The sequence below is a fragment of the Drosophila takahashii genome, chromosome 3R (genome assembly GCF_030179915.1).
Source record: "Drosophila takahashii strain IR98-3 E-12201 chromosome 3R, DtakHiC1v2, whole genome shotgun sequence".
Classification (NCBI taxonomy): Eukaryota; Metazoa; Arthropoda; class Insecta; order Diptera; family Drosophilidae; genus Drosophila; species Drosophila takahashii.
This window is the reverse complement of record NC_091681.1, coordinates 4,572,633-4,586,191: the sequence shown is the minus strand read 5'-3', so window position 1 is coordinate 4,586,191 and position 13,559 is coordinate 4,572,633. Positions and strand designations below refer to the sequence as shown.

Here is a 13,559-nt window from a genome sequence, read left to right as displayed (position 1 = left end):
AGTTCTTTCTATTAGTTTCAATTAAGATTTTGTTGAGATTATACGTGTCTTCATTATTTTTTTCCAGGATATCCAATTGCTCATTTCGCCAAGGATAAAAAAGCATTACCAGTTCTCGATAATAATCCGATCTTGAGGAATTTTTACTAAACCGTCTCCACCTCAAAATATACGGCTTACTTCGTTTCTTAAGAGTACCCGAATTATTCAGCATAATTAGGTTTTCCGCTGCAATATTCTCCTCTTCATCTTCCTCATCATGCTCCGCATATTCATCTTCTTCATTTCTGGTTTTGCGGACTTTTCGATCGTAGAGTGCGACAAAATCCGCGAGACATACTTGCTCCATACTTTCCGGCCTAAGTGTATAATAGTCATTTAATCCTGCGACGTATATATCTGTAGAGTCTGAGGGCAGTCGCTCCAACTCCTTTTTTGACTTGACCATTCGGACTCTTTGCTCAGTAAGTGATGTATTTATGAACTTGCTTCCGTTACTAGTTTCTGACAAATGCAGCCCCAAAATATTGTAAACAGCTTCCTGAGCTGATATTTCGGTTCCATTTATGAACTTATTTCCAAGATGCTGCAGTTTCTCCTTTACAGATCTATCGCGATGTCCTCCTTCTGTTATTTCTTCCATGGCTTCTCTAAGCTATCTTGAAACTCCTCTATTTGATTTGTTGATGTAGTTTATGATATAGCTACAACAACCGTACGCGTCTAAAATGTATTGAATGTCCATGTTGGCTCGGTGAAGTTTTAATATGTCCTCATTGTAAGCATTTAGCATTCTATCCGAGAATTTTCTTCGCAGAAATATTTGCGGCTTCTTTAAAGTTGATCGAATAGCTAAAATATAGTCTTGGTAGTCGACCTCTAGTTTGTTGAGGATATTTTCAAATTGGTTTAAATGTTGAACTTCAACTTCGGTAATGATTCGTTTATCGTCCAATAGCTCTTGAATTTTTCTCCATGTGTTTTTTTAGCCTTTCTGTAATTCTTTCTTCATCGGAAAATGGATATAGAATTTTTGTTTCGGGCATCGGCGGAAACGGCATATTAAAACGACATTTTCCTTCTCGGTTGAATTCCCTTTTGCAAGTAGCTGTGTGCCTATGCAACTGATATTTAATGATGTCCTGCAGGTCAATATTATCTCCATTAGTTGAAATAAATCGGTCAATAAAAGCTATTACCTCCTCTAAATTACCGGGAACAATGTCACTCTGGATTTTTTTCATCAATTGACGTAGTCGGTAATCAAAGTATCTTGCGCAAGTAACCGGGTCCGATATAATCAATCTAGCTTTATCCGTACTAGAAAGATTGCCTGCTTCTTCTTCGGTGATGGTTCTGTTATCCAAAATTAGACTTAAATTCACAAGAAGCTCATTCTAGTTGGTCTCAGCGGCCGAGAGCGTTATAAAAAAAGTGGGTAATTCAAATTGCCGAATCATTGCCAATACCTTTTTTTTCTCAGCTTCCCAATGAGCTGGAGAGGATGTTAAGCCTTTCACAAAGCTTTCATCCATCATATTTGAAGCGGTAACATGTGAATTTCCAGACTATTTCCTTAAGCAAATTGAGATTGCGTCTTTGATACGTGTAAGTTCATAGCATTTATACATATATAAAATTTTTGGAACTTTTGCACACCGTCGATCGTAAAACCGAATTTGAGACTTAACTTTGCGGCCATATGTTGTTTTGCATTTAAAGATTTCTCCACACGAAATGGTGGAAAAGGATAGTTCCTCAGCATCTTCATCCGTTGTCATGTATACCGGTCGACGACCTTCGCCGGGAGCCATTGCTATTATTTGATGGTTTTTTACTGGATCGTTTTTAATAAAGTTTCCTGTCCTCCAGGATTTAAATTGTCTTCATCAGTGCTGATCTGTGGAGCAGGGTTGACTTCCATTTGCTCATTTAAAAGTTCCTCCACAATTGGGAGATCCCTGTTGTCAGCAATAAACGCAACTTCATTATTACCTCGAAATTCATCGAGCCAGTTTTGAGATACAAAGAAATTATGCTTCTGGTATAATTCCGTATTGACCAAGTAACGCATCGCTTCCATAACTTTGCCTGGTCTAATAGTTTCAGTTATAAAACTATGCCGATACTCCAATTTTCGTTTTAGATGCACTTGAACCACATGTGTATTCTCAAAAGTGCGCGGCAGGGCAGTGACAGTCTCGGACACCGAAATGGGAATATTAATAACGGCTCCTCTTACTGCGCATTGCCTCTCATATCCCAATGAAACAATTCGCATAAACGGTATTCTCGGTGAAATCAATCTTTCTTCCAGGCATGTTAGATCCTTTAAGCAAGGAGGGACTTCAGGTAGGTCGAAGCCCTGTGATAAGCATAAGTTTGGTATTTTACCTTTGGAAATCCTTGCGTGACATTGCAGAAGAAATAACGGTCAAATGAATTAGGAAACTTTTCAGATAAGTAAAAGGCGTTTGAAACATCAAGTTGAGTATATTTAGATATTATAATCCTTTTGTTTAGCGCTTTAACCTGAAAAGGGAAACCATAGTCCTCCACAACTTGTACATATTTTACTAGGACCCATCTTTATATTATTTAAATAGGTATTACGTGCTCCAGATCGTCTTATTTGCCCTTGTAGCTCTCTTTGTTCAATCTGCTCTTCAGGAGACAATCTATGTCTCGCATCAATATTTCGCTGGGATTGTCTTTGAGATTCTGCTGCGCGATTTTGAGAATTATTTCGATAGTTTATAACTCGAGCCTCATTCATTTCCCGGACTTGCTCTACCATTATGCGGGTTTGCTGATGGGTCATTCTTCTTTGCGAAGAATTTATCCTTTGCTGCTGGCTTCTCCTTGCAAGATCACTCCTTGCCGTCCGATGGTATTCTGCATCTCGCTGACGGTAGTCTTTTCTATAAGCAGTACTTTTCAATTGTTCTGTAGACCTCCAAAAAGCGCATCAGAGCGTGGCGCGCAGAATCAATTTCGCGCTCAGCCTCTCTATAGGTCGTATTTTCCCTTCTTATGGCGTGCTCTATAGTATTTCTTTCCTGTTCAATTAGTCTATAGTCCTCGAAGGAGCGCTTGGCGCTCAGAATCTTTATAGGTCGTATTTTCCCTTCTTATGGCGTGCTCTATAGTATTTCTTTCCTGTTCAATTGTTCTGTAGTCCTCCGAAGAGCGGATCAGAGCGTGGCGCGCAGTATCAATTTCGCGCTCAGCCTCTCTATAGGTCGTATTTTCCCTTCTTATGGCGTGCTCCACGGTATTCCGATTCTGCACTGTTTGTGAATTATCACTGTGAAGGAAGGAAGAAAAACAATTTTAAAAATTCCAAAACAATACACAAAAACCTGATGAGTGTCCTAAAAATTAGGGACATAAGGTGTCTTTGGATCAAAAATGCATTGTAAAAGAAAATATTTTTATTTAATTTTTAAACGCTGTTCACAAATGACGATTTTTAAACTTTGCTGTGACTTTAAAATTTTAAATGCGCCCACCTTCTCTTGTGGTTCAGTTAGATTGAATTTTCCAAAACGACCGTATAAAAGAGACATGTAACTATTTAATTCCGAAAAGATTACCAAAATTGGTTGACCACTCTTGAAGATATATTCCAAAAGACGAAGAAAATTTGTGATTTTCTTAAATTAAAGATACCGCAAATACCAGAGCTGATGGACTACAGGCGTAGTGGCAACTTATGCTTAGAAAAGCCTCATTTATTGAAATAAAATGGTGGCAGGCCTGGACACCGACCCATGTCACATTTTGTCGGCCTGTGTAATTCGTCCGAAATGTTTGTCAAGTTTAAGATAAAGATTTAAAATATGAAATGTATGTAATAGATAAGATATATATGCTCATAAAATAAACCTGAAAACCCTGAAAAAGATATATATGCATATAAAATACACCTGAAAAAGAAATATGTAATACTAACACAGGCCGACAGTGTTTTTGGTGCAGCCCTTTAAGCATTAAGTTGTGTTAATATAGACGGGTATAAGCATTTCTGCATACTTAGTTTTCGCGTTTAACGGGTGGTATTTGTGCAATCGCGGTTTGAAAAAAATAGCAACATTAATGGTTTTGATTTAAGATATCCTCGAGGGTCTGTGCTTAGTTGTAATAAAACCTATGCCAAAAAATTGCTTAGATTTTTGCATTTAAGGTTCCATCATAATTTGAGTCAATCAAAGCCTATAAGCCATTGAAGTAATTTGTTCACCTCCATTCCCAATCAACTTGATGCGGTGAACAGGCTTAAAAAAATACAAGGAAAAATATGTGCCCTAAAATATTTGACAGGCATCTAGAGGAGTCTTTCACCGAATTTTTAAGATAAATAAGACCATTATACGTCGAAGGATGAAATTTATAGAATTTTTTTCATAAGAACGTAAAAAGTAACAAGTATTTTTAAGTAACTATTACGTAACGAGTTGGTCGTGACTTCACACAGTAGGTTTTGCAAAGATAACAGTGGCGTAGCCTTAAAATTGTGGGGGGAGATATTTAACAGGCATACTAACCCCTTGAAAATACAAATTTTCGATGTTCGGCGCCTACTGCTAAACAAATTGAAAGGCAAATTTCTACAAATGTGTCAGATATTTTGTGGGGGCCAGTCGAAAAACGAAATTATAAATTTGTTTTCAGAGGTAGAGAAAAGTCATTATTCATTTAAATTCGTAGATGCCCAAAAGCTAAGCGCAGGGTATAGCTGAAGAGCATCGAACATCGTCTAGCTGAACCGCTCGCACAACTAGCGTACCGGCATAGCGCTCTCTCTATCGCGCGCACCGAAGAAAAACGTGTGAAGGCAAAAACGCAAACTGAATCTGGAACGATCCCGTTACGTGAAGTTTGGCAACGCCGCCGCGTACAGCCAGCTTCACGCGACGAAAGTCTCGTTCACTTCTTTTCAAACTCTGAATGAGTACAGACATACGACTGTCGTAAGATCAAGAGTAAGAACGTAAAAGTACTCACCACGTGTTCTAGTTTTCCTTTGAACTTGTGAAGTGATTTATTGAGAGAGGATCATTGTTATTTTAATGCCCAACTACTGGTAAATATTAGCACCCAGCGTAACCGTATAGGCAGTGTAAATAGAACAGTATTTTTTTTTAATAGGAAAAGAGAGAAGATTCCGTCGAAGCCGGCCGGCAACATCAGCGCCAGCTCGGCGTAATCACGCCGTTTGTAATTTCATCGGCCAAGACGAGATTTTCTGAGAGATTTTGGAGCCAATTTGCCACGGCGGAGTTGCCACCTGCGGACACGTGCCTCGCGGAGCGCAGCTTTGGTCCGCAAAAGGCGCCCGTATTCTGGAAGGTGACCGAGGCTGCAGTTTGCCCACCAACTACGCAAATCTGTAGCTCGGCTCCTCACCAACCGCATGCCACGTGCGGCCTAGAATCACCTCAAAGATCAACCACCTGAAGGACGACTTGAAGAAGTGCATAACCTCACCAGCACGCGCCACGCGCGGCATCCACCTACCCAGCTCTGGCGAAGCCATAGAGCGACAACGTGGAAGGTTATTGTACCAGGACTTAACATCACTCCGACCATTGATGATCACCTCACCAACCCGCGCCACGCGCGGCATGTAAACACGCAGCTTTGGTTTGACCATCGAGCGATCTTCTGGAAGTTGATCGGATGAGGAAGTGAGCGACTACCGGATGTGACACCTGCTACGCGCCTACATCGCCCCACCAACACGCGCCACGCGCGGCAACGAAGCACCCAGCTCTGGCTAGCCCATAGAGCCGATATTTTGGAAGGCGAGTCGTAGCGCAGCAACTCGGCACTTCACCCGTACTGGCCACGTGCGGCTTGCCGATGGAATAAACCTCGCAAAAGGCTGATGATTTAAAGGAAGGACAACCCAGAGGAACAGACCTGTTGTCTGACATGCGAAGACGCAGATCCCTTCGTGTGTAGTAAGCTGATCAGGAACCGCACAGGAGAAGCAGTAGTGGATCGAGGATGGGAATCACTCGCGGCGACGTTTGCTAGATTAGTGTTTGCCTATTTTAAAGTCAAGCTTCACGTTTTTGTAGAGTAAATTTACGGTACTTGCTTACGTAGCGTACCTTTGTATTGATTCAGTAGAAATTCTTATTAGTTTTCTGACAATGACCACCCGTGTAAGCCACGCAATTAATCTTGTCAGAAATTAATATGTAAATTTGTCTAAAAGCACCCTAGCACAGCGTCTTCGATGGGCCCAACGAACCTGCATCGCCGGAGTTTTGCGTAAGTGAGAACTATAAACCACTATATTGATTTCCTGACTTTTACCGATATATTTGAATGGTATTATTATTGTGTGTGCATATTAGACGGAAGGTTATGAAGTCAGTGTAGCAATTATCTGTAATTCGGAATTGAGTTTGGTATTGAAAAGAGAGAATTGAAGTTGTATTGAAATTATGATTGAATTTAATGATCTTTTGTTAATTATGGTAAATATTTCAACTATGTTTGAATAGTTTTGTAAATCTAGGTTCGTGATTGAACACACAATGCTGGAGCTATATGAATTGAAAATGTAATGAACCAATAAACATTGAATAAGGGATAACCGTCAACAATATCTCACGCGTTATCATGGTAGGGAGGGTACAGAAAGGGGGCGAATAACATCAAGCCACCCTAACTTCCAGTATTTCTTGATCAGCGTTTGCCTACAATGTCCGTCCGTGTACCCATAGTCCGTATACACCCATTCATTTTTGTTGAGCCTTGTAGATACCGTTTAGTGCACTTAAAACTTTTTCACGTAGTACAGCACGCGTTATAGAAAAGACGAGGAAGACCCACGACAATCCGACGAGCTTAGCACAGAGCAATGCTAGAAGTGCACGAAACCGAATCTTTCTATACACTAGGTTTCCCATAACTTAGTGAGCGTAGGTCTAGAACCAAGAGGCAACCCGAGGCTCCAGACCGTTGCTGCCGGCTACATCTTATATTAATTTTAGTAACAACATCCGAGTGTGTATGCCAATCCTTCACTTTCGTGGTGCTGTCTACTACATATAAGAAAGAAAAATGGCGCCCAACGTGGGGCAGAATCTCCACTAACGCGGGGCATAATCTCCACTAACGTGGGGCCAAACCTTAGTTTACGTCCATAGGAACCGAAACCGCCTAGAAATCGGTTGATTTCTAAGTGCAGGCTACTAGGAGGAGGTATAGCTTCACGTATTGCTTTATTAGTTTTCAAATAGATTTGTGTTAGAGTCTGCTGACGTTTATTTTCTTTCCCTCAGTTTAATTAATGATCACTTGTAATTCGAAGCCGGAACAGCGACCGCGATTCGAGAATCTACGGATTGGGTCGACCATTCAGTTCAAGGGACCATGTAAGCTTGTAGAGTTAGGAAGTAAACACAATTAGAAAATATTTGTAGATTTGGATGACGGTAAATCAGGTGTCTAGGAATCGCGATTGTATTTCGAGCTTTTTACGGAATAATCGACCGGAACCAACAGTTTACTTGATATCCCAATTCTACGGAATTTCGGTAAACTTGTTTTTAGATTACGACCATCTGTCCAACGGAACTGCAAAGTGTTGGACGAAATTCGATCTTTGACCGGTTCAGAAAGCGTAATTCAAAAGAACAAGCCTTCAAAACATTTTTTTTGTTATTTTTAGTTTACTTTGGTAAGCAATCAAGAAACATTAGGAAGTTGAATTCATATAGCGAGCAAGCATTGTAGTAATATCAATGATATCCCAATTCTACGGAATTTCGGTAAACTTGTTTTTAGATTACGACCATCTGTCCAACGGAACTGCAAAGTGTTGGAGGAAATTCGATCTTTGACCGGTTTAGAAAGCGTAATTCAAAAGAACAAGCCTTCAAAACATTTTTTTTGTTATTTTTAGTTTACTTTGGCAAGCAATCAAGAAACATTAGGAAGTTGAATTCATATAGCGAGCAAGCATTGTAGTAATATCAATCACGGACCAATTAAATTCGTAAATAACAAACACAAAGCATTTAGTATTTTGTCGATATGTCTTTGCGTCACAGCAATCTTGATCTACCAGCCGCAGTAGGCGGCGAGATTACATCATGTACGATTTGTACACAACCATTAATCGCAAACGTTTTAACATCATCCACCCCATGCGGTCATACATTCCATCATCAGTGCATCAGGGATTACATACTTGATTCAAATAGATGCCCAGTGTGCAATCGGGAGTGCCCCGTACAACAATTATCTTTGTCAAACAACAATTTGTTAGCGGAATTGTCAGCTGCTGATCGAAGGACAGGAGAAGCTAATCCTGCCAACAATGACTTACCGGCCAGCAGTAACGCAAATAATAACGCCAACAGAGGCCGAGGAAGCGGGAGAAGAGGTAGAAACTCAGGTCAACGCAGAGGCGCTGGACAACGTACAGGAATGACACTGAGGTCGAATCGCAATAATCCAGAGGATCATCACGAACGTAGTCTGGACACAGATTCGATTGTAGACACTTCTAGGGCAGAGAATCTAGAAGATATTGAGAGAGTAGTGCGAACAACCATGCAAGCACAACAAAGTAGCCTTAGACAAGAACTTTCTGATTTTATTCGTGCGCAGGTAGCAAGCCTACAGATTGGTAGTTCTGCTCAAACTCCAAATAGGAGAATGAACGAAAGGCAAGATCAGTCAGGGGAAGCTCAGTCTGCAGGAACAGTTTATCACGATATTCGCCTAAATGCTCAGCGCGTCAACAGATCAGATTCCACAGTGCAGCCAGAAAAAGTGCCGAACATTATTCAAAGCTGGCACATCAAGTTTGATGGATCCAAAGACGGTTTACAGTCTGAGGAGTTCCTTTATCGAGTACAGGCATTAGCTCAACAGAATTTAAATGGAGATCGTCAGCTTCTATGCGACCATTTGCATTTATTTTTCGTTGGCAAAGCGAGCGAATGGTACTGGAAGTTCCATCGTTCGTGCCATCAGTTTAGTTGGATAGAGTTTTGTAGAGAGTTTCGTAATAAGTTCAAGGAAAGTGAGTCTGACATGGACATTTGGGAGTCCATAAACAACAGGCGGCAAGCCGAAAAAGAACCTTTTGAGGATTACCAATTCCAAGTGGAAAAGCTCGCATCTCGCTTGAACACTCCGATCTCAGAAGAATCGTTAGTTAGGCTTCTCATACGGCATTCAAAGCCATCTCTACGGTACGAACTTATGCATTTGCATATAGACACCTTAGCTCAGCTCAGGGAAGAAGTCCGAACTCACGAACAGTTTTGCAGGCAAATGAAAGCGCAACCGATGAATGGTAGTTTTCATCAACGCTCTTTCGTTTCTCAGTTAGAAGAAGATTTTGACGACAGCGAATCAGCTGAAGTAGCGGCGCTACAACGCAAGCAACTTAAGTGTTGGAACTGCGACAAGCTTGGTCATCGTTTTGACGAGTGTTTCGAAGCTCGAACCATCTTTTGCTACGGATGTGGAGCGAAAAATATGTACAAGCCCAAATGCCAAAAGTGCAACCCTTCGGAAAACTACGCGTTGGATGCGTCGGTCAAGAACCACACGTCGCATCCGAGGCAGTAAAATCCGACAGTGGTACCCAAACAGAACAATTAGTAGTATTAACTCCGGACAAGTCAGTCAACCACCCAGACGAATCTTTAACCAGTAATGTCAAATATCCCCAGCCATATCACATTAGAGCAGCAAGATATGCAGCCGCAAGACAACGAATCTTCGGAGACGTCAGTTCTTGCAGTCGCATTTCTAAACCTAGACGTTCAACCAAACGATTACGTCCTTTACAGTTAACTTACTCAAATTCGCAGCTTTGTCTCAGATTGTTCTATTTGCAAGTCAACAAAGAGCCCTAACAAAGTTCTTAGACCACCCATGGGGAGACCCACAAATTCGGATCGTCCATTTCAGAGGCTTTATATGGATCTTCTTGGCCCATATCCACGGTCCAAGAAAGGAAATATAGGACTTTTGATAATTGTAGACCATTGTTCGAAGTTTCACTTCTTACAGCCGTTGCGGAAATTTACTTCCGAAAGGATTTGTGATTTTCTCGAAAAGCACGTTTTTTATACCTTCGGCACACCAGAGTCCATACTGACGGACAACGGGTCGCAATTCAAATCAGGGTATTTTAGAGCTTTTCTAACGAAATTTGGAGTCAAGCATATTTGCACAGCGATTTATTCACCACAAGCTAACGCAAGTGAGCGAGTGAATAGATCGATACTAGCTGCAATTAGAGCTTATATCGGTACTGACCATACGAATTGGGATACAAACATAGACGCGATAAGCGCATCCTTGAGATCTAGCATACACCGAAGTACAGGATTTTCTCCGTATTTTCTTTGTTTTGGTCAGAACATGATAGCCAACGGACAGGATTATGAGTTGCTCAGAAATTTGAATTTGTTAACCGACGATGTACCGCTTAAAACAGCTGACATGTTGCAAATAGTGCGTCAGGAGGCTAAAAAGAAGATTGCAGAATCACACGCAGCAAATGCTAGGGTATATAACTTGCGCAGCCGAACCGTTCACCTGAAGGTCGGAGACACCGTATTCGCACGCAGTTTCGCTCAAAGTAATGCGGGGAAAAAGTTTAATAGCAAACTCGCACCTGTTTTTATCAAAGCAACGGTAACAAAGAAGATCAGCCCAACATATTACGAGTTAGCAAATGAAGCAAATAAGTCCTTAGGCGTATACCATTTGAAAGACATTAGAACCTGAATTGTAGATAATATGGTGTTTACTGACCCTTGTTTTTCTTTCAGTTAACCCCTCGGCGAGTTCAATCTCTTGCTGAGTTAACTGTGGTGTGGGGGCCAGTCGAAAAACGAAATTATAAATTTGTTTTCAGAGGTAGAGAAAAGTCATTATTCATGTAAATTCGTAGATGCCCAAAAGCTAAGCGCAGGGTATAGCTGAAGAGCATCGAACATCGTCTAGCTGAACCGCTCGCACAACTAGCGTACCGGCATAGCGCTCTCTCTATCGCGCGCACCGAAGAAAAACGTGTGAAGGCAAAAACGCTAACTGAATCTGGAACGATCCCGTTACGTGAAGTTTGGCAACGCCGCCGCGTACAGCCAGCTTCACGCGACGAAAGTCTCGTTCACTTCTTTTCAAACTCTGAATGAGTACAGACATACGACTGTCGTAAGATCAAGAGTAAGAACGTAAAAGTACTCACCACGTGTTCTAGTTTTCCTTTGAACTTGTGAAGTGATTTATTGAGAGAGGATCATTGTTATTTTAATGCCCAACTACTGGTAAATATTAGCACCCAGCGTAACCGTATAGGCAGTGTAAATAGAACAGTATTTTTTTTTAATAGGAAAAGAGAGAAGATTCCGTCGAAGCCGGCCGGCAACATCAGCGCCAGCTCGGCGTAATCACGCCGTTTGTAATTTCATCGGCCAAGACGAGATTTTCTGAGAGATTTTGGAGCCAATTTGCCACGGCGGAGTTGCCACCTGCGGACACGTGCCTCGCGGAGCGCAGCTTTGGTCCGCAAAAGGCGCCCGTATTCTGGAAGGTGACCGAGGCTGCAGTTTGCCCACCAACTACGCAAATCTGTAGCTCGGCTCCTCACCAACCGCATGCCACGTGCGGCCTAGAATCACCTCAAAGATCAACCACCTGAAGGACGACTTGAAGAAGTGCATAACCTCACCAGCACGCGCCACGCGCGGCATCCACCTACCCAGCTCTGGCGAAGCCATAGAGCGACAACGTGGAAGGTTATTGTACCAGGACTTAACATCACTCCGACCATTGATGATCACCTCACCAACCCGCGCCACGCGCGGCATGTAAACACGCAGCTTTGGTTTGACCATCGAGCGATCTTCTGGAAGTTGATCGGATGAGGAAGTGAGCGACTACCGGATGTGACACCTGCTACGCGCCTACATCGCCCCACCAACACGCGCCACGCGCGGCAACGAAGCACCCAGCTCTGGCTAGCCCATAGAGCCGATATTTTGGAAGGCGAGTCGTAGCGCAGCAACTCGGCACTTCACCCGTACTGGCCACGTGCGGCTTGCCGATGGAATAAACCTCGCAAAAGGCTGATGATTTAAAGGAAGGACAACCCAGAGGAACAGACCTGTTGTCTGACATGCGAAGACGCAGATCCCTTCGTGTGTAGTAAGCTGATCAGGAACCGCACAGGAGAAGCAGTAGTGGATCGAGGATGGGAATCACTCGCGGCGACGTTTGCTAGATTAGTGTTTGCCTATTTTAAAGTCAAGCTTCACGTTTTTGTAGAGTAAATTTACGGTACTTGCTTACGTAGCGTACCTTTGTATTGATTCAGTAGAAATTCTTATTAGTTTTCTGACAATGACCACCCGTGTAAGCCACGCAATTAATCTCGTCAGAAATTAATATGTAAATTTGTCTAAAAGCACCCTAGCACAGCGTCTTCGATGGGCCCAACGAACCTGCATCGCCGGAGTTTTGCGTAAGTGAGAACTATAAACCACTATATTGATTTCCTGACTTTTACCGATATATTTGAATGGTATTATTATTGTGTGTGCATATTAGACGGAAGGTTATGAAGTCAGTGTAGCAATTATCTGTAATTCGGAATTGAGTTTGGTATTGAAAAGAGGGAATTGAAGTTGTATTGAAATTATGATTGAATTAAATGATCTTTTGTTAATTATGGTAAATATTTCAACTATGTTTGAATAGTTTTGTAAATCTAGGTTCGTGATTGAACACACAATGCTGGAGCTATATGAATTGAAAATGTAATGAACCAATAAACATTGAATAAGGGATAACCGTCAACAATATCTCACGCGTTATCATGGTAGGGAGGGTACAGAAAGGGGGCGAATAACATCAAGCCACCCTAACTTCCAGTATTTCTTGATCAGCGTTTGCCTACAATGTCCGTCCGTGTACCCATAGTCCGTATACACCCATTCATTTTTGTTGAGCCTTGTAGATACCGTTTAGTGCACTTAAAACTTTTTCACGTAGTACAGCACGCGTTATAGAAAAGACGAGGAAGACCCACGACAATCCGACGAGCTTAGCACAGAGCAATGCTAGAAGTGCACGAAACCGAATCTTTCTATACACTAGGTTTCCCATAACTTAGTGAGCGTAGGTCTAGAACCAAGAGGCAACCCGAGGCTCCAGACCGTTGCTGCCGGCTACATCTTATATTAATTTTAGTAACAGCATCCGAGTGTGTATGCCAATCCTTCACTTTCGGGGTGCTGTCTACTACAATTTATGTAAAATGGAATTTCAAAATACTTGTTACTTTTCCCGTTCTTACGGAAAAAATTCTATAAATTCCATCCTTCGAAGTACAATAGTGGGTTTTATCTCAAAAATTCGGGAAAAGTCGTCTCTAGATGCCTGTCAAATATTTTACGGCACATATTTTTCCTTGTATTTTTTTAAGACTGTTCACCGCATCAAGTTGGTTGTGAATAGAGGTGAACAAATTAATTCAATGGCTCATAGGCTTTGATTGACTCAAATAA

The 13,559-nt window shown here is 41.8% G+C and overlaps 1 protein-coding gene and 1 long non-coding RNA gene across 5 annotated transcripts in view; both read left to right on the top strand.

The window, feature by feature from the left end:
- Positions 1–13,559, top strand: part of lovit (loss of visual transmission) — a 193,007-nt gene that overhangs the window by 63,010 nt on the left and 116,438 nt on the right. The gene's annotated exons all lie outside the window — the stretch shown is intronic.
- Positions 10,640–12,728, top strand: LOC138913599 (uncharacterized). Its single transcript, XR_011419394.1, has 2 exons — positions 10,640–11,318; positions 11,384–12,728. It is a non-coding gene; the product is annotated as an uncharacterized lncRNA (long non-coding RNA).